This window comes from Arachis hypogaea, chromosome 16 (genome assembly GCF_003086295.3).
Source record: "Arachis hypogaea cultivar Tifrunner chromosome 16, arahy.Tifrunner.gnm2.J5K5, whole genome shotgun sequence".
Lineage (NCBI taxonomy): Eukaryota > Viridiplantae > Streptophyta > Magnoliopsida > Fabales > Fabaceae > Arachis > Arachis hypogaea.
Genome location: NC_092051.1, coordinates 112,095,682 through 112,115,721, shown reverse-complemented (window position 1 = coordinate 112,115,721; position 20,040 = coordinate 112,095,682). Strand labels below are relative to the sequence as shown.

Genomic DNA, 20,040 nt, shown 5'->3' with positions numbered 1-20,040 from the left:
TTTATTTTATAGTAATTAATTTTAGTATATTTATATTACGTACAATAAAAATAATTTGAAATTTTAGAAAAAGGATAGGTTGTTATTTCTAAAAGAGTGAGTATAATTAAAAGAGACTTAAGATTTTAACAGCAATAGTAATGGCAACTAAAAGTGAATATTAAAATTTTAGAATTATTTAGTGGCTATATAAATTGCCGGTAAAATGGATTTTGGCGGCAATAGTAATGACCACTAAAAGTGAATAACATTGCAATCTTAGAATTACTTTTGGTAGCTATATAAATTGCCAAGAAAATGACCGCTAAAAGTTATATACTTTTTGCAGCCATTAAAAAGGTCTTTACCGGCAAATGTTATAATTGCCAGTAAAACCTTTTAGTGACAAAGTATAAGACGGCTGTTAGGATTTGGTTGAATTAGTCCCACATTGCTTAGGATAGCAAATGGAGTAGGTGGCCTAGGCTATAAATATGAGGCTAAGTTCTCCATATTTTTTGCACCAGTCGGAAACACTTAAAGCTTGTATCTGACTTTTCTTTTCCTCTATACTCTTTGATTAGAGAGTGTTGTGAGGTGTAGTTAAATATTTGCTTTGAGAGAGTGGGTGTACTGGGGTGCCAGTGTTAGATAGAAAGAAGTCTATGTGTTGTAACAATTTTCACATAGTGATATTCTTTGGCTGTCATTTGACAACGGCCGTGGTTTTTTTCTCCAGTAATTGGGGTTTTCCACGTTAAATTTTGAGTTGGATGTGGTGTCTTCTCATCTTATGTTCTCTCGCTTGATTCCTCCCCGAAGTCTCCCCGGTGGTCAAGAGCTCTCTGCGGTTGGCCCAACATGTGGTATCAGAGCTTCGGTTCGGTGGGATTTATTCTTAGTATGCTCTGTGGTTGCAGCCTAGTCTGACCTTCCACATCAGAAAAGAATTTTGTCCTGTAGCTTGAGGTTGATCTTTGGTTGCTGTTGTTGTTGCTGGAAGGCAGTGTGACACTGTGAGAGTGCAATTTGGAAAGGTTCTGGCTAAGGAAAGACTTGGTATTTAAGTGTGTCCATTATGACCCACCTCTCTTTCCTGGGACCCTTCCTAGTGCACGGTCTACAATTGAGTTATACTATTCTAGTATACGGTTACAACAATGTCAGGATATTCAAGTGTTGTGAAGCTTGAAATAGAGAAATTTGATGGAAGAATCAATTTTGGCTTGTGACAAATACAAGTCAAGGATGTGTTGATACAATCAGGTTTGCACAAGGCATTGAAGATGATGTTCTCTAGAAGATAAGAAGTATCCTCATGGTATTACCGCACTGCCATGGATAAGGATAAGTTGTGGCAATCGGGTCCACAATTGCACACGGGCATTGGTTGGCGTTGAGAAGCAAGGTGTGTGGCGGAGTTATGTCGATGGCTGAAGAACTTCCAGGAAAAGCCAATTTGGAAGTTGCACCATGAATTTTCAGCAAGATTTCGATCTGTACCAAGGCGAAATGCTTGGAGTGGTCTAATTCCAAGTGAGTATACTTTCATGGTGGAGTATGATAGTTCTCTGAACTATGATTGTCGGTATAGACAATGGCAGCAAAGAATTGTGGGTGTTGACTATGGAAGCTGAAGATGTGTGACTATTTCAATCAAGGTAGAGATTGTTAGGATTTGGTTGAATTAGTCCCACATTGCTTAGGATAGCAAATGGAGTGGGTGGCCTATGCTATAAATATGAGGCTAAGTTCTCCATATTTTTTGCACCAGTCGGAAACACTTAAAGCTTGTATTTGACTTTTCTTTTCCTCTATACTCTTTTATTAGAGAGTGTTGTGAGGTGTAGTTAAATATTTGCTTTGAGAGAGTGGGTGTACTGGGGTGCTGGTGTTAGAGAGAAAGAAGTCTATGTGTTGTAACAATTTTCACATAGTGATATTCTTTGGTTGTCATTTGACAACGGCCGTGGTTTTTTTTTCTCCAGTAATTGAGGTTTTCCACGTTAAATTCTTGTGTTGTGATTGTGTCTATTTTATTTCTCTGTGAAAGGTATTTTCTCAAGGGGGAATGGTGTATTATTCCCAATAACGGCTAATGTCTAATTGCCGGTAAATGTATTAGCGGCTATTTTTATTACCGCTAAAAGCAAATTAAATGGCTGCTAAAAGTGATTTTTCTTGTAGTTTTGAACATCTCTATATAAACCGAATTAAATTAATTCAATTTATGCCACTACAAGAAAATGGAACATTTGTAACAAAAATTTTGTAACAAATTTAAAATTGTTACAATTTTTTTTGTAACAAAAATTCGTGATTCTTACATAATAATAATGTTTTGTAACAACAATACAATTTGTTACAAAATGTTTGGATATTTTGTAATGACTTGACTTTTTTGTTACAAATTATATTGGTTTTTGTAACGAACCGGTGTTTTGTTGTAAAATTTTATAATATTTTGTAATAAAAGATGAAGTTGTTGCAAAAGTTCAAAATATTTCGTAACAAAATATCCATTTGTTCCAAAAATTCCAATTATTTTCTAACAAAAAATTAATTTGTTACAAATTCAATATTATTTATAACAAGTTATTTGTTTGTCACAAAATATAAGAATTTTTGTAACTAAAAAAAATTATTTGAAAATGTTAAAATCTTTAAGATAATTTTATTTTGTTTCAAAAATTTAATTTTTTAAAATATTATTTGTATTAATTAATTATTTTTTAAAAAATTAAAGATTAAAAAATGATTAATTTTTAAAAATATTATATATTATTTTATATTTTTTTATAAAATTGATATATGATTTTTACTAATAATTAAGTCTTAAATATTGACTAAAAATTAATTTTTTAAACCACTTTTTTGTTGTTAAACATAAATAAAAACAGTTAAAATTTAAAAATAAAAACAAATGTAAAAAAAGTAAAAACCTAATTCTAACCCTTACTTTCGCTCTTTCTTCTGCTGTTCGCTGCCCTCGTTCACTCTCACTACCTCCACGGCTCCACCTCTCACACTTAAGGTCGTTGTCTCATTGCATAAGGCAGAACTGTCGTTACTATCTCGTTGGGTCACCTCCTTCTCTTATTTAAAATAAATTTATAACAAATATAATTTTTTTGTTTCATTACTGCTATAAAATTTAACATATTTTTACTCTTAAACAAATTTTTAAAAACTCCCTTAAGAATAAAATATAGAGCTTTGGTTTCTTTTTCTTCTATTAGTCCTAAGTCTACCATAACCCAACACTCATCATTAAGCCTGTAAGACTCCTGATTGTTAAAAGATAAAAAATAATAATTATTTGTGATTTATTATATTTATTCATAGTCTTATTTTTAAAAAATTATTTATCAAAAAATAATTAAATCAAAGTTATGAGATTTTAAATTTAAAATTAATTAGAACTCATATAATTTTCATAAATATTTGGATATTTTCTTATTTAGAATTTAAAACTTTAGTAATTTGATTATTCCTAGTTTTATTAAAAATTCCTATTCTATATCTTAGTTTTATTAAAATTCCCAAATAAAAACCTAATTTACACACACTCTTCAAACCCTAACCCTAACCCTCACATTTTTTTCCAGCTGCCCCATACACACACTCAGCCCCTCACCATACATACACATGCGAAAAAAAGAAAAGAAAAGAGAGAAGGGGAGCTCGAGAGGGGAAGAAGGAGAAGGAAGGAGAAGGGAAAAAGGGGAGACGGCATCGGTGGGTCTCACTGCCACCGTCGCTGTCGGCAGAGTCATAACGTGAGGAGAGAGAGACGAGCTCGTGAGGGAGAGAGGAAGTAGTGTCGTTGACATTGGAGGGGAGCCTGGCTGCCCTCGTCACTGCCAGCTCTGTCGCCGTCGTCAACATCGAAGTTGTGCGAAGCCGTCGTTACTGTCATCACCATCGATGCTTCTCCTCGTCGTTTGTGGGTGTCACCTCTTCTGTTTCTGCTGTCACGCCGTCGTCTGCCCCTCTGGATGTTGCTACTTTTGAATCACGCCGTGTCACTAGTTCTCTGCCTCATCGTTGTGGCCCAACCTCTAATTAGGTAACTCAAGTGTGTCTTGTTCTATGATTTTAATTGATTTAGTTTCTGTTTTTATTTGAATATTGATTTGGTATAATTGATTTAGTTTCTATTTTGATTTGAATATTGATTTGGCCCAACTTCTGATCTTTGATGGTTAATAGAGTTGGTTTCCCATAATTTGTATTCATATGATAAAATGATTGTTCATAAAATTGTGATTTTTCACTGTTTAGGCCATGGCAAATCAGATTGACCAGATGGGGCTAGTAAAAATTTAGATGGACTGGTTCTGAACCAATTTAGAGATTATTCAAAACTAGAAAACTAGTCCATAATCAATATTGAATCTAGTTTCTATAAAACTGATAGTCATCTTAACTAAAATACCATAACAAAATTACAGTAGTGTTAAAAACTATACATGATTTCATGACCCGCTTGCTGTAGCTTGAGTTCCGAATTCAAAAATTTGTGTATTGTCTCAGACTTACAAAGCAAATACTACGGATTTCAAAGTAAAAAAAAAAAGAGACTAAAGTTTTTTCTAAACCTTTCTTAGCTATTTGCTATTGCTAGATACATGTTTTCATGATGCTAATAATTATCCCAACTGCATAGTAATGAAAAATTATCTATACAAACACGATTTCATAATAGCATTTCATATTGTTGTGAATTATGATAAAATTCATTGTTATTATCTCTCTGATGTTCAATTGACTGATATTTCACCAGTGTCTTAGTGTGCGTATTCCTCATGCATGTTATGTTGGTGCATATGTGTAATATTAATGTGTACGTGGATGCATGCAAGAAAAAGAATTTTGAAGTGGGGAGTTATTGTACCAAAATCCAAAATAATATGGAGTAGATGTTTATATAGAATAAAGTTTTAAAGATATTGAAAACATATATGATGATTTTATCAGTGTTAATATATATTTTATCGGTGTTGATATATACATGTATATATAGTATTAAAGCACTTTTGTCAAAATAAAATTGAGTATTCTAGGCACTGCTGCTCTGGAACTACCTTTGTCCATCATGCACTCTCAATGCTATACTAATATTTTCCTTATATATAGTAGTGCGTTCTTACTAGAATACTCATATGTACTTGTTTGAATATATATACACATTTGATAATTGAGAAGTATGGAAACATACTATTATGCATTGGTTGATTAAGAATTCTACTGCATGAATTTCTATATGGTGAGGTACATGTTTGCAGAACTTATATTAGTATTGTACTATTATGTTAACAGATGAGGCTTGAGTGAAGGAATTTGACCTCAGGCAAATGTGGAAGAGTCCAAATGGGACAATTAGGAACATTTTGAATGGTAACTCAGCTTATTTTTCGTTGATTATTGTTTATAAAATATGAACTATTGATCATTTTATAGGTTTTTGGTCAAGGAATTGGTGGCTACTAAATGATAGCTAAGTTGTTCTTACTGGTTACTCTTAGAAAAACTTTAGGAACTGTCTTCAGAGAACCCATTGGAAAACATGCATTTTGTAAATTGTAATGATCTAAATATTTTCAGGTTGGACAAAGCCAATATGCATCGGAAGACATGCATTTCGTGATCAATATAGGGCCACTGGCAGTTATTAAAGGAGCTTGGAAATTAAAGCTGGTGTTCGGTATTGCTTCTTACTTTGTTTTAGACAACTTTGTCGTTGATTTGGTCGTCGATTTTAACAGTATTTCTTGTAGTGATGTAAAATTACTTATGATTTTAATACATATTCACAGATGATTGATATATTATTAGTCTAGTTTAATTATATATGGATCTATTTATTACATTTTAGTTGTGTCATGGTTGAAAAATAACAAATGTCCTGTTACTTGGTTTGATAAATTTGGTTATATATTGGATGAGGAATAAGTGATGAATTGGTTATTTTTTATGGAACCGTAGATTGTGAAAATATCAAAGTTTTAAGGGAGATTTTGTTAAAATTTTTCTAAAAATTTTAAATAAAAGAATAAAAAAATTATAATTAGTGTTATATCTTTTTTCTAATGTTTGTTTTGATTTTTTCCATTTATAGAAGTGCTAAAATGGTGACAACTTGTTACATAAGGGACTCAAGAATATTTTGATTCATAGAGACACTAATCTATATTAGATTTTTAACTTTTGGTTGAATTTGTGGAAGAAATATAACTTGTGGAACTAATCAATGGAGATACTAATGTTATTTTGTTTTAAATAATCTTAGTTAAATGAAGCATGTTTGAATTATCTATGTTATTACATACTATTTAAATGTTGACTTGCTCAGTAAATTAGTCAATATATCAATTAATTAAAAAAATAATTTGATAAATTATGTATGTAGTTTGTATTAAAAAATGTTACAAAATAAATGTTGTGTTTTTGCAACTATAGAAAAAAAATGATACAAAATCAAGTTATATTTGTAACAAAATTTTATGATAGGAAATAATATATTATTAAGAAAAATATTTTAAAGGTAAAAAATTGTTATCACTTTTGTAACAAATTTTGGTTTTTGTATTAAAAAAATTTGTTATAAAATATTACTTTGTATTGTAACAGTTTCATTTTTTGTTACAAAATTTTTTTATAATGGGACATATTGCAACAGTCCTTTTTTTGTTACAAATTCTTTTTGTTTTAAAATTCAGATTTTTTGAAACAATTTTTTTAGTTACAAATATTACTTTTTCTTGTAGTGTGCTATTTACATGCAAATCGAAACGAGTTGATTCGATTTATTATTTGTGCAGGATAACTACAGTAAATCAAATTAGCCTGATTTGATATACTATTTGTACATATTATTGACATTACCTTCTTTTAAGTTAATTGTTAACTTTAAAACATAAATATCAATAAGGAAATACTCTCATTTAGATTCAAATAAAATATAAAAAATAAAACAAACAAAAATAAAAATTCAAATTATGTGTTTTAGTTCAAACTCCATAAAATCGACATTTTTATAAATTTGAAAAAAAACAATAAGCGATTTCTAAAAATTCGTTAAAAATTATTCTTTAACTCTTTAGCATATAAAGAATCATTATCGAGACTTTTGATATTGAAAAAATTATTATAAAATATAGCCATCCAAAATAATATATAAGTTAAAATTTAAAATTTTTCATAATAAAAAATAGTGCATAATTGACCATTAACAATTCAACAAAAAATACAAGAATTAGACAAGACTTTATGTCATATGTCTCTTTTCTATTTTTTTAACAATATCTTCCTTGTACAATTGCTACACTTTTGTATTTACTTATTTTAATTACTTTAGTTAATATAACAAATAGTAATATTTTTTAAGAAATAAGAGACATTAAAATTAAAAAACCTATCAAATTTTTGTTTTTTTAATTCTAAGATCAATAATAATGTTCAGAATGCTATTGATTAATTTTATACAACGTACTTAACAACAACATTGTATAGAAAATGAGATTACTTTAAAATTCTTTTCATATATAATTATAAATATAAGGTTTAATTACTCTATTGGTCCTTATAGTTTCGAAAAATTTTTAATTAGGTCCCTATATTTTTTTTTTCTTTTTAATTAGGTCCCTGCATTAAATTTTTTTTCAATTGAGTTCCTACACTTTTTTTCCTTTTTATTTGAGTCCTTGCACCAAATTTTTTTTAGTTGGGTCACTGTATAATTAAGCCAATTACTACCAAAAGGGACTTAATTGAAAAAAAAATTTGGTGCAGGGACCAAATTAAAAAGAAAAAAAGTATAGGGACCTAATTGAAAATTTCGCGAAACTATAGGGACCAACAGAGTAATTAAACCTAAATATAATGAGTTAATTCTGACTTTAAAAAAATTTTAAGTTTTAACTCCTATGTCACCTTAAAAAATTATATTTTATAATAACTTTTCAATATCAAAAATCTTGATAATAATTCTTTATATGCTAAAGAGTAAAAGGATAATTTTTAATGAATTTTTAGAAATTATTTATTCTTTTGTTTTAAATTCACAAGTTGATAAAAATGTAAATTTGCTGGAATTTAAATTAAAATATAAAATTTAAATTTTTATTTTTATTCGTTTTGATTTTTTTATATTGTATTTAAATTTAAATGGGAGGATATTTTTTTATTGACATTTTTGTTTTAAAGTTAACATTAATTTAAAAGAAAAAAATATCAATAATCTATACAAGTAGTAAATTGAATCACACTGATTTGATTTACTATTTATGCAGCACATACATAGTAAATAAAATTAATTTGATTCGAGTTATATGTAAATAGAATAAATCAAATCAATTTATATAAAGATGTTTACGACAAAGCATGTAACCAATTCTAAATTAAGATATATATGCAATTTGAGCTGAAGTCATTTTATTTGTATGATTTACCTTGATTTCAGTTTCTTTTTCTTTATTGTGAAAAATTACTTTTTTTTTTGTGTGTCTATTATAACTATAAAAAAAAAACGAAGACCAAGGAATTATAATATCATTATTAGGGTAAATGTGGGAAGAGGAATTAATTTAAACTAAGGATTAACAAATATGTACGTTAAAAACACATAATAAGACTATTATTAATAGAAGTTAAGATTTTAAATATTTTTATTTAATAAATAAATTACAAATGAATTACAAATTTAAGGGTGTGTTTGATTTATGTTTCATTTTCTATTTTATTTTTAGTATTTTCTGTTTTTACCTCCTATTTTCACTTTTTTCTTCACAAATTCAGAAAATAAAAAACACTGAAAATAAAAATAGAAAATCAAAACGAGAATCAAACGCACCTTAAACTTTTTGTGTTTGCAATAAAAATTTAAAAATTTTCTAAATTTATAATCCTAACATTTGTTCTTGGGTTGCGTTTGTCTGCAGAGACCGAGAGACTTAGACTCAGTATCATGTATGATAGCCAGAGACAAAAATTACTTCAGTTCCAGAAAAATTTTAATCCCTTTAATATCTCTAGAAAATGGAGACACACGGGGCCAAAATTTATGAGAACGAAAAATGAAACTTCAATAACATTTTTTTTCGAAAATATCCTTGTTTATTTTTTAAATTCTAATTCTACTCCTCTTTGAAAGCAAATTAGGGCTTCACTCTGTAACACCCTACCACACAAAACTTTACACTTAAGTCGTAAATTAGAGGTGGTAAGGTACTACGACTTCTAAAAGTAAAAACACGTACATAGATATATTTAAAAGGATATTTATCTAGGAGCCTTAAAGAAAAGTTGAACAAAACAGAACTCGAAAGTCGCATCACACTCGAACGGTTAAGCGTAGAAGAGACAGATAATAGCGTACGGAAAGGATAATATACATACGAATATAGAGTTCCAAAAAAACACATATACCAAGCTCCCGACTCGACCTGCGAAGCAAAGGCTGGCTAGAGTATATATATATAAATTATACCAAAAGACAAAATATAATTCCTGATTCTCCGAGTTAACCTCTAGGAGGGACAAAATACAAGTTTATACAAAGTGGAGAATATATATATATATATAAAGTCCCCAAAACTCACATCTTCGCTCCCAGAGAGTCTCCAGTATGCTCAGCGAGGTGCTTCACGTCTTACATTTGAAAGCAACGGAACATGTATGGAATGAGAACCAGAGGTTCTCAGTATGGTAAAGGTGCCCATATAGATAATACATAAGGTCCTGGGAAGCCAGAGACATTCCAAAACTTTAACAACCTATATCAAATCCTAGAGTTCTCATTAAACCAAAAATATGGTGACTATATTTAAGGATTCTAATCTAACTCATCATTTTTCATTCTCTGCAAACCTCCAAATCACCAAGTGGAACAACCCTCAGCGTCTCCTCTACGCGTATGAGGGATCTCTCAGAAACAAACACAAACAAGACAAACACAAATATAAAAAGCAGATACAGCAAATAGATTAGGTAGTAGTTAATTATAGTTAAGGAAATAGGCAAGTCAAAACAAATGTATACTCAAACGAAACATACAAGTGCATATGATATATGTTTGTCCTATGGCAGATGATATCATCTGTCGGTTATACAATCAAGTCCGACATGTCCGGTAGCGAACCGTGGACAGTCCCTGTATACGTGCATTCCGAAGAATATATATATATATATATATATATGGAGTTCTATGGTGGCATTAGTTTTGGTAACTAAGGCTGACATGAATTTGACCTATAATTAAAATAGTGACACATGGTAAGAAAATTAAATTCAACACCAAAATGATTCTCTCTCTTATAATTTTTTATGATTACTTTTATCAAAATAATTTAAAAAAATAACACTAAAATATTTTTTAACTATATTTATAATGATTATTTTATTATTATTTTTATTTTTAAAAAATAATTTCTTATAATTATTTTTATGATTATTTTACCAAAATAATTTTTTTATAATTAATTTTTCTTTTTGAAATTTCGAGAAACTAACACCAAAAAGATATTCTCTCTTGGTGTTAGTTTAAAAATAATCATAAGAAACTATAAGAGAGAGAATATCATTTTGGTGTTAGTTTCCTAAAATTGCAAAAATAATAATTATAAAAAAATTATTTTGATAAAATAATAATAAAAATTATTATAAGAAATGATTTTATAAAAATAAAAATAATAATAATAATAATTTTGGTGTTAGTTTTAGAAATTATTAAAAATAATAACAAAAAATAATTAAAAAAATAAAAATAACTATAAAAGATTATTTTAGAAAAAATAATCATAAAAATAATCCTAAGAAATTATTTTTTAAAAATAAAAATAATAATAAAATAATAATTATAAAAATTATTTTGATAAAAGTAATCATAAAAAAGTATAAGAGAGAGAGAATCATTTTAGTATTGGATTTAATTTTCTTACCATGAGTCAAAATTTTACTTATATGTCAAACTCATGCCACCCTTAGTCACCAAAACTAATGCCACATTGCCACCATAGAACTCCTATATATATATATATATATATATATATAGGAGCAAGTGGGGGCAAGTCACTGCATTTACCCAGGAAAACTCGTGTCTCAAATAATATAATGCATATGCCGTGTGGATCTTTCAGTCACAATTCATCAATATCATCATTACCCTGATTCATATCTCATCCAACATTATCCATGCATCGTTAATTTAATTATTTATTTCACAATTCTTCCTCAGTATCAAACTAACTCCCTCAATAAGTTTTCTCTTCTTTTGAAACCTAACACTAGCTATCGGACCTTAAACAGGGGTTACAGAGGTTTGGAAAGTTAGAGGAATGGTTGAAAATTCAAAAATACCATTTTGGCAAACCAGGGTGGTCATGAGTACGCATGCCACTCATGTACGCGAGAATTTGAAAATTTACAGTGTCGTGTACGTGAGATCATGTCTGCGTACACGAGCTCATGAGGCAGGGAGCGATCCCCGCGTTGCGTGGCATTACCGTGTACGCGAGATTGCGGATTTTACATTACCGCGTACACGAGGTATCTGGGCAGATCCCAATACTCACATCGCATGACATTGTCGCGTACGCAAGTATGGCAGTTTTGCCAAAAAGCTGTTAATTTCAGAAAAATCAGTTTTTCACACCAAATTTCAAACGCACATAAGTTTTTTGTTAAAAATCATTTTCAGTCCATTCTTCAAATGTTGTAAATTTCACGGACCCAATTTTTATTCAAGATAAGTTTCACAAGATTTGGGGATTAGGAAATCAAGTTATGGTCTACCAAAGTTAGTCAAAAATAGGTTTTTACCAAAAGTTCCAAGTCCTCTAGTTTTCTACAATTCTCAATAGAAACTAAACCAAACCACTCACAACCAAATTAATCCCAAGCATTCATATACATCACTAAATACTAGTCTCCTACTTATCAATCACCCAAACACCTAAGTTATTAAATTTCGATTATATCAACTCATCAACATACTCATCATACATCACATATATACACATTTAGTCTACCAAATCCAATAATTCAGAGAATTCAAGCCTAAATTATGGTAACTAGCCTAAGTTTCACGCAACATTAAATATTAACTACAAGAAACCGAAACCGTACCTTGGCCGATTTCTCCCCAAGCTCAAAACACCTCAAAACCCTCCTCTTCACAAGCTTTCAAGCCAACTCAACAAGTTTTCAGCCACCAGAGTTCTAATTCAAGCACTCCACTTCACCAATTTGACTTCAATTCACATGGATTCAGTCTAATTTCATACAATTTCATACACAACTACCAATTTCAATACGCAAACTTCATAAAATTAAAGAATTAAAAGAGGATAAGAGTTTCTCACCTTTATCTACTGAGCACTTGGATGAAACCCAGTTATATCTCGCACTAGAGTACCCCTAAACCATCAAAAGTACAAAATTCCTCAATACCCATGAACTAAAATCACAAAAATGAAAGGAGTCAAGAATTGGGTGAGAAATTCGAATTTCTTACCACTTTGTTCAGATGGATATGAAGAGCTTGGTGAAGTGATCACGTGACCACAGATGGTGCGGTAATCAGAGCTCCATAGAGAAAGTTATGAGAGATTGAAATTTAAAGTGGACAAGGGTTTATGTTCTTGATTCTTCTCTTTCTCTTCAGCGTGTTTCTCTATGAATGAAGAAGATAGTGGCTGAGCTAGGGTTTTATATGTTGGGCTTGGGCCCAACTTGGGCCCTGTCTAACCGATTTACCCCATTGGCCCAACGTTAGGCCAAAATTTTAAAAATTAGTATTTTAATTCGTATTTTAATTATTTTTACTTCTTCAAATTATAAAATTTAATTTCTAATTTCTTTGACTCATAATTATTTTTACTTCATTCTATTTTATCTTGTCTTATTTCCCTTTCTGGTGTTTCATAATTATTTTTCACAATAACTATCACTTGAGTTTGTTTGTATGTGCAGTACTTGTGATTACTCAGGAATTCAAGGAATCTCTACAAGCTCTATCATCAAAACAATTGCTCTTATCACGGTTGTATATGTGCTCATGGAGTGAGTTTGGTGTGCCATATCGAATTCGTATTCCACTGGGTACATGGCTTGGTTTACATAGATGGTATCACACTAAGTTTGGTGTTCTCACAACAAGTTTGGTGTTGCCATATTCACCATACAAATATAGTAACAACTTCATTATCTTATTTTATTTTGGCTTGCCTTTCAGTTTGTTTTGAATTGGACTCTGTTAACTGCACAAGCCTTTGCTTTAATTGAATTATTTCACTTGATGATCCTGTTTTCATCACCATTTTTTTCTTTTCTTTGATGCTTGAAGACAAGAAATCACTCTAAGTTTGGTGTTGGAGGCTATGCTCTACATAGCCTAAAAGGTGATGGAGAAAAAGAAGATGAAGAGAAAGGCAGTGGGAACTAAGGTTGTTTCCTTCCTTTTTAATAATAATATGCATGCGCCTCAATTTTTTTCTCTCATATAATGCATTTAAGATTTCCAACTGTCAAGTACATATCTTGTCCATCACAACCCACAATAATAATTGTGCTCGCTCCTGAACGTGAATAAGGAGTCATGTGCTGACAAAGAAACAAAAGAAACAGAGAATGATCAATAAAGAGCATGACAAAGTGAGTTTAGGAAAACCAAATTAACTGAGAATGTTCAACATGATCTGAGCCACATTGCTTGAGGTCTTAGTCTAGAGGACTATTATGGGATCCTTATACTTGACAAAACCTTGAAGAAGCAACAATGTAAGAAATAATAAGTAAGAAAAAGAGGTTATAAGAGAAACCAAAGGCTCTGAGTACCACTGACTAAGGACATTAAAAGAAAAATAAGCTCAAAGAGCGTTCTAGTCAAGTGCTTGTGGTGCTTATGTATCAAGCCAAAAGGTTGAAAACAAAGCATTAAGAGTCACGGTTAGGCTCAAGGTGGAAAGCACCCCCCTAAAATGAGAAAGCCAAAGGCTCTGAGCACCAATGTTGGGGAAGAAAGAAAAGATAAAATAAGCTCAAAGAACTCCCTAACTATGTGCTTGTGGTGTTTCTGTGCCGAGCAAAATCTTGAGATAAACATTAAGAGTCACGGCTAGGCTCAAGGTGCAAAGCACCTAATGAACTTAAATGGTGGAAAGAAAGTAAACAAGCTTGCTTCAAGGTGATTATTCAAGGAAGGATTCTATAATCTAATCGGGACAGAAGTTTTGAAAGATTTTGATCAATTGTGTTAAATTGTTCATAAGTGAAATGGTTAACCAAACTTATTTAGATTGCTATCCTTGATAAACCACTATTTTATGGTTTATTTTGTACTGAGTGGATTTTGTCAACTATTCTCACACTTATTCATGTAAATTGCATGTTTTTAAGTTTCCTTCCTAATTTTGTTCTATGATTGAAAACATGCTTCTTAGGCCTTAAAATCGCAAATTTTTAATCTTCTCTTATTACCATTTGATGCCGTGATATGTGTGTTAAGTGTTTTCAGGTTTTATAAAGCATGAATGGCTTAGAGGATGAAAAAGAAGCATGCAAAAGTGGAAGAAACACAAGAAATTAAGGAATTCAGAATCTGGTAGCGACGTGCACGCATGGATGATGCGTACGCGTGACCGGTGCAACAGACAAATGACGCGTACGGGTGGATGACGCGTACGCGTGACCAGGAATTCATTGAGCGACGTATACGCGTGACGAGCGTCACATGCTGCAATTAACAAAAAATGCTGGGGGCGATTTCTGAGTTGATTTTGACCCTGTTTTGGGTCTGAAAATACAGATTAGAGGCTGCAGAGTGAATCTAGAAGGAATCATTCAATCACTTTTCATTTATTCACACTTTAGGTTTATATGTAGGTTTCTAGTGAGAGAGGCTCTCTCCTCTCTCTAGGTTTTAGGGTTTTTAGTTTTATTTCTTCTCTAATTCAGATTTTCATCTTGCTTTAATTTGGTTTCTCTTCTACATTCTATCATTTTAGCATCTTAGTTTATCTTCTCTTGTTGATTTCTTCATTTTTCCAATTTAGTTTATGAACTCTTCATGTTAGATTCAATTTCCTTTTAATGAAATTTGAGGTATTTCATGTTTACTGCTTCTTTCTTCATTTGTTGTTATTAATTCCTTGCAATTGTTGGTCATTGATTTTACATTCTCCTATTAGTTTTCTATGCTTTTATTTTGTGCCTTCCAAGTGTTTGATAAAATGCTTGGGTGGATTGTAATTTAGATTTTTATGTTCTTGACTTGGATTGATTATTTAGAGACTCTTGAGTTATCAAAAGTCTTTTGTTCATTGGTGATTGAAGATTGCCTGTTAGCTTGAACTTCACCAAATTTAGTCTCTCACTATGAGTTGACTAGGACTTGTGAACTTAAGTTGATTGTATGCACTTGACTTTCCTCCAATGGTTAGAGGTTAACTAAGTGAAGGCAATTCACATTTACCATCACAATTGACGATGATAATGAAGATAGGACTTCTAATTCTCAATCCTTGCTAAGAGCTTTCTTAGTTATTAGTTTATTTTCTTGCCATTTTACTTCCTTGTTTCTTATTACAAAACTCAAAAATATACTTTTCCATAGCCAATAATAAACTACACTTCCCTGTAATTTCTTGAGAGACAACCCGAGGTTTGAATACTTCGGTTAATTTTATTGGGTTTGTATTTGTGACAAACAATCTAAACGTTGATTGAGGTTTAATTATCGGTTGAGAACTATACTTGCGTACACACAACAAGGGAAGTTTTGGCGAATGTGCGTACGCACACATGCGTGCGTACGTACAAAGTGGATTTCACGTAATACATAGAATTTCCCATGTACGACGCTAGGGTAAGCAACAAGCCAAACCGATGAAAATTGGTTCACGTACAATGCAGCCTACTTCACGTTGTACGTGAGCCCAAAGAAGACATTTTAGGACCAAATTTTCATATCACGTATAAAGTGATACAAGCCAGGCACTACGTGGGCCTTGCAGCCTCTTCTAGAATCTCAAATGAAGACCTTCTGTTCTTCAAATTCTCAACCTTTGAAGGATCAATCACAAGCCTATTAACGAGGACAATTATTAAAGATCACAAGCAATCAAAGGAGATATCTTCTCAATGGAAAATAATTAGGAAATAGGTTTGATTATGTTTTAATTTTGATTCTATTTTAAATTGAATTTGAATTTGAAATTAGGGTTAGTATTTAAAGTAGAGGGAGACTCTCTCGGAAGGGACCTCTTAGTTGCTTCGGCAATTTGATTTTTCTCAAGGATTTCATGGAAGAACATGAGTTTCTGATTCTCCTCGGTTAAGATTAGGAGCTCTGTTGATTCCATGGATTAATGTTTTAGCTTTTTACACCTTTGATTAATGCATTGATTTCTTTTCAAGAATAAGTTTTCGTTCTTCATCTTAAAGGGTTTGAATGTGATGGAAAACAATTCTTCTCTGATTTGAATTCTTTTAACTTCTTGAAAAAGTTGATTAGTTGAATTAAGCTTAAAAACCGATTCTCATAATTCTTAAGTTTTGAAACTGGATTGATAAATGGCATAAAATCAACTAGGGAAGATTCTTATGAATTGTGTGGCTTTATAAATTAGTGAACGTTCTTCAACTCTTTTCTTAAGTAATTGACTAAGGGATTAGCAATTAATTAGGTTAAAGAGAAATTAAATCACCAAGGGATTGGGGTTTGATTACTAATGGTTTGCCATAAAAATATTGTTGCATGATCAAGGTGGAAAGTGAAAAATATTAATCCGGAAGAGTTAACATCTTTAAAACCTTAACTGTCTTAATTCATATTATTTTTCAGAATCATTGTTGCTTTTGTTTTGCCTTCGTTAATTGCTGTTTACGTTTAAAGCCTTCCAAAACCATAATTTGGTTGTCTAACTAGATTAATCGATTGATTTTACTTGCTTGATCCGTTAATCCTCGTGGGATCGACCCTCACTCACCTGAGGTTATTACTTGATTCGAGCCGGTGCACTTGCCGATGTTTTGTGGATTGTAAAATCCACATCATAGCCCCTCCTTGTTTCCTCTGTTCTATTCCTTACAACATCTTCTGCAGCTCTCAATCATTTTGTTGAGCCTTCTGAATCTTAGCCTTGAAATCACTAGAGATATGTAACTGGTCCAGGCACATATTCACAGCTACCACTCTAACGCCCAAGTTAAGGTTCTCAAACTCTCTCAACAACTTCTCCTCCTCGATCATCATTCAAGCAACGTTTAAGGAGTTCCGGCTCAGTGCATCCGCCACCACATTAGCTTTTTCCGGATGATAACTCAGCTCAAAATCATAATCCTTCAGCAATTCCATCCATCTCTTCTGACACATATTAAGCTCATTCTGATCAAAGAGGTATTTTAAGCTCTTATGATCAGAGAAGACTCAGAACTTCATTCCATACAAGTAGTGTCTCCACACCTTCAATGCAAACACAACCAAAAAAAATTTTAGGTTGTGAGTTGAATAGTTTACTTTATGCGGTCTCAACTGTCGTGAGGCATAAGAACAACATTTCGGTGTTGCATTAGCACACATCCCAAGCCTTTCAATGAAGCATCACAATATACCTCAAATGGTTCATTGGTGTCAGGCAATACAAGTACATGCGCTGTTGTTAATTTCTACTTCAAAGTTTGGAAGCTCTCCTCGCACTCTAATGTCCATACAAATGGCACATCCTTCCGAGTTAACTTTGTCATATGTAACGCAATCTGTGAGAAACTGAAAGAGCATTACCGTCGGTTAAGAATTTCTTCTCGGTAAGAGGAATAACTTCGTTGCAAGTATATTTCCAAACCGACAAAGAACACTCAATCAAAGTTTAATTTCGGTTGTCCAAGTCTAATCCAATAAAAATAACCGAGATTCTTAGTCCCGGGTCGTTCTCCCTAAGAATTGCAATCGAGTGCTCAAGTATTGGTTATGAGTTTCACGGGTTGGGTTGATAAAAGTGCAAGAAATTAAATGGCAAGAAAATAAAGCAAACAACTAAATATAACACTAATAAAAAGAGATATTCATGACAAGGATTGAGAATCAAGGCTTTCTATCCTAGTCATTAATTATCATACAATAATTAACAAGAGCTAATCCTATTTAGTCATCTTTAACATCGGAAGTGGGTACAATGTTATCTTCAAATAGGCCTAGTTAATCTCAATCCAAAAGTCCTAATCAACTCACAAATTGAATTAGTAAGAGATTAGAGTCAATGGAAACAATATTAACTAACAACTCTAGATCACCAATCTAAATTGGGTATTAATGATTCAGGATTGCCTAATTTCTCTTTCCAAGCCAAGAATGCTCAAAAAGCTACTCTAACATCCAACCAAGCATTTTGTCAAACACTTGGAAGGCATAAAAAGAAAACATCATAAAAGTGCAAGAATAATAAATCTACAACTACCAAATGCAAGAAATTAACAATAACAACTAAGGAAAGCACATTAAACATAAAATACCTCAAAATTGCATTAAAGAGAATGAAAATTAACAAGAGTGCATGAACATAAAAGAACACAAAAGGAAAATTAACAAGTAAAATTAAGAGAACAAGGATGTAGAAAAAAGAAATTGTAAAGAAAACTGGATGAAAACAAGAATTAAATCCTAGATCTAAGAGAAATTAACCTAATTCTAGAGAGAAGTGGGAGCTTCTCTCTCTAGAAAACTACCTAAAGCATGATCCTAGCTAATCTAATTGCTCCCCCTTGTCCAATCTTGAATTCTGAATCAAATAGCCTCAGAAATGAGTTGGATTTGGGCCTAGAAAGCTTAGAAATCGCCCCAATGTCTTCACTTTAATGAGGTCAGGTGACCAGCATCACGCGTGCGCGTGGTCGACGCGTGCGCGTCGATTGCCAAAATTCCTCCTCATGCGTACGTGTGGATGACGCGTGCGCATCGCTGGCAGATCTCCTCCTCACACGTACGCGTGGGTGACGCGTGCGCGTGGCCTTGAATCCTCCAAATGCTCATTCTTCATGAATTCTCCACTTTGTATGCTTTTCTCTTCACTTCTTCCATCCAATCCTTGCCTTATAAGCCTGAAATTACTCAACAAACATATCAAGGCATCGAATAAAATTAAAGTGAATTAGATTTAGCTATTCTAAGGCCTAAAAAGCATGTTTTCACTCTTAAGCACAAATTTAGGGAGATTTACAAAGGCATGCTATTTCATTGAATATATGTGAGATTGTTGATAAAACCCACCAAATTCAATAAAAGATAAATCACAAAATTGGGTTTCTCAGAAACCTTTGATAAACCTCCGATAATACCTAGCCAAACCTAGAAAACTCTTAATCTCCGTCACCGACGTAGGCCGTCTCCAATCCATCACTACCTCAATCTTAGAAGGATCCACAAAAATGTCCTGCTTACTTACTATGTGACCCAAAAACTTTACCTCCTCCTTCTAGAATTCACAGTTAGAAAGTTTTGCATAAAGCTTTCTCTCTTTTAGGATCTACAACACGGTCCTCAAGTGTTCTGTCTGCTCCTTCTCTGTCTTAGAATAGATTAGAATATCATCAATGAATACCACCATGAACTTATCTAAGAAAGGATAGAATATTCTGTTCATGTAATCCATGAAAACAGCATGGACATTTGTTAACCCAGAAGACATTACAGTATGCTCGTAATGACCATAACGAGTTCTAAAACCAGTCTTAGGGATGTCTTCATCTCTCACTCTTATCTGATGATATCCAGATTTTAAGTCGATCTTTAAGAAAACTCCAGCTCCTTGTAACAGATCCATCAAGTCGCCAATCCTCGGCAATGGATATTTTTTCTTTATTGTCACCTTGTTCAGTTGTCTGTAGTCCATGCATAGACGCATGCTCCCATCCTTCTTTTTCACCAGTAAGACTGGTGCTCCCCACGGGTAAACCTTAAGTTTTGCTAGCTCCATAGGAGACATCCTATATGGCGCAATCGAGATTGGTCTTGTTCCTAGTATCAATTCTATCGTAAACTCAATTTATCGAGAAGGAGAAAATTCA

At 32.0% G+C, this 20,040-nt stretch overlaps 1 long non-coding RNA gene across 1 annotated transcript; it reads left to right on the top strand.

Moving 5' to 3' along the window:
- Nucleotides 1–3,561: 3,561 nt before the first annotated feature.
- LOC112754652 (uncharacterized) lies at nt 3,562–5,851 on the top strand. Its single transcript, XR_003178659.2, has 3 exons — nt 3,562–4,048; nt 5,302–5,379; nt 5,587–5,851. It is a non-coding gene; the product is annotated as an uncharacterized lncRNA (long non-coding RNA).
- The last annotated feature ends 14,189 nt before the right edge of the window (nt 5,852–20,040 follow it).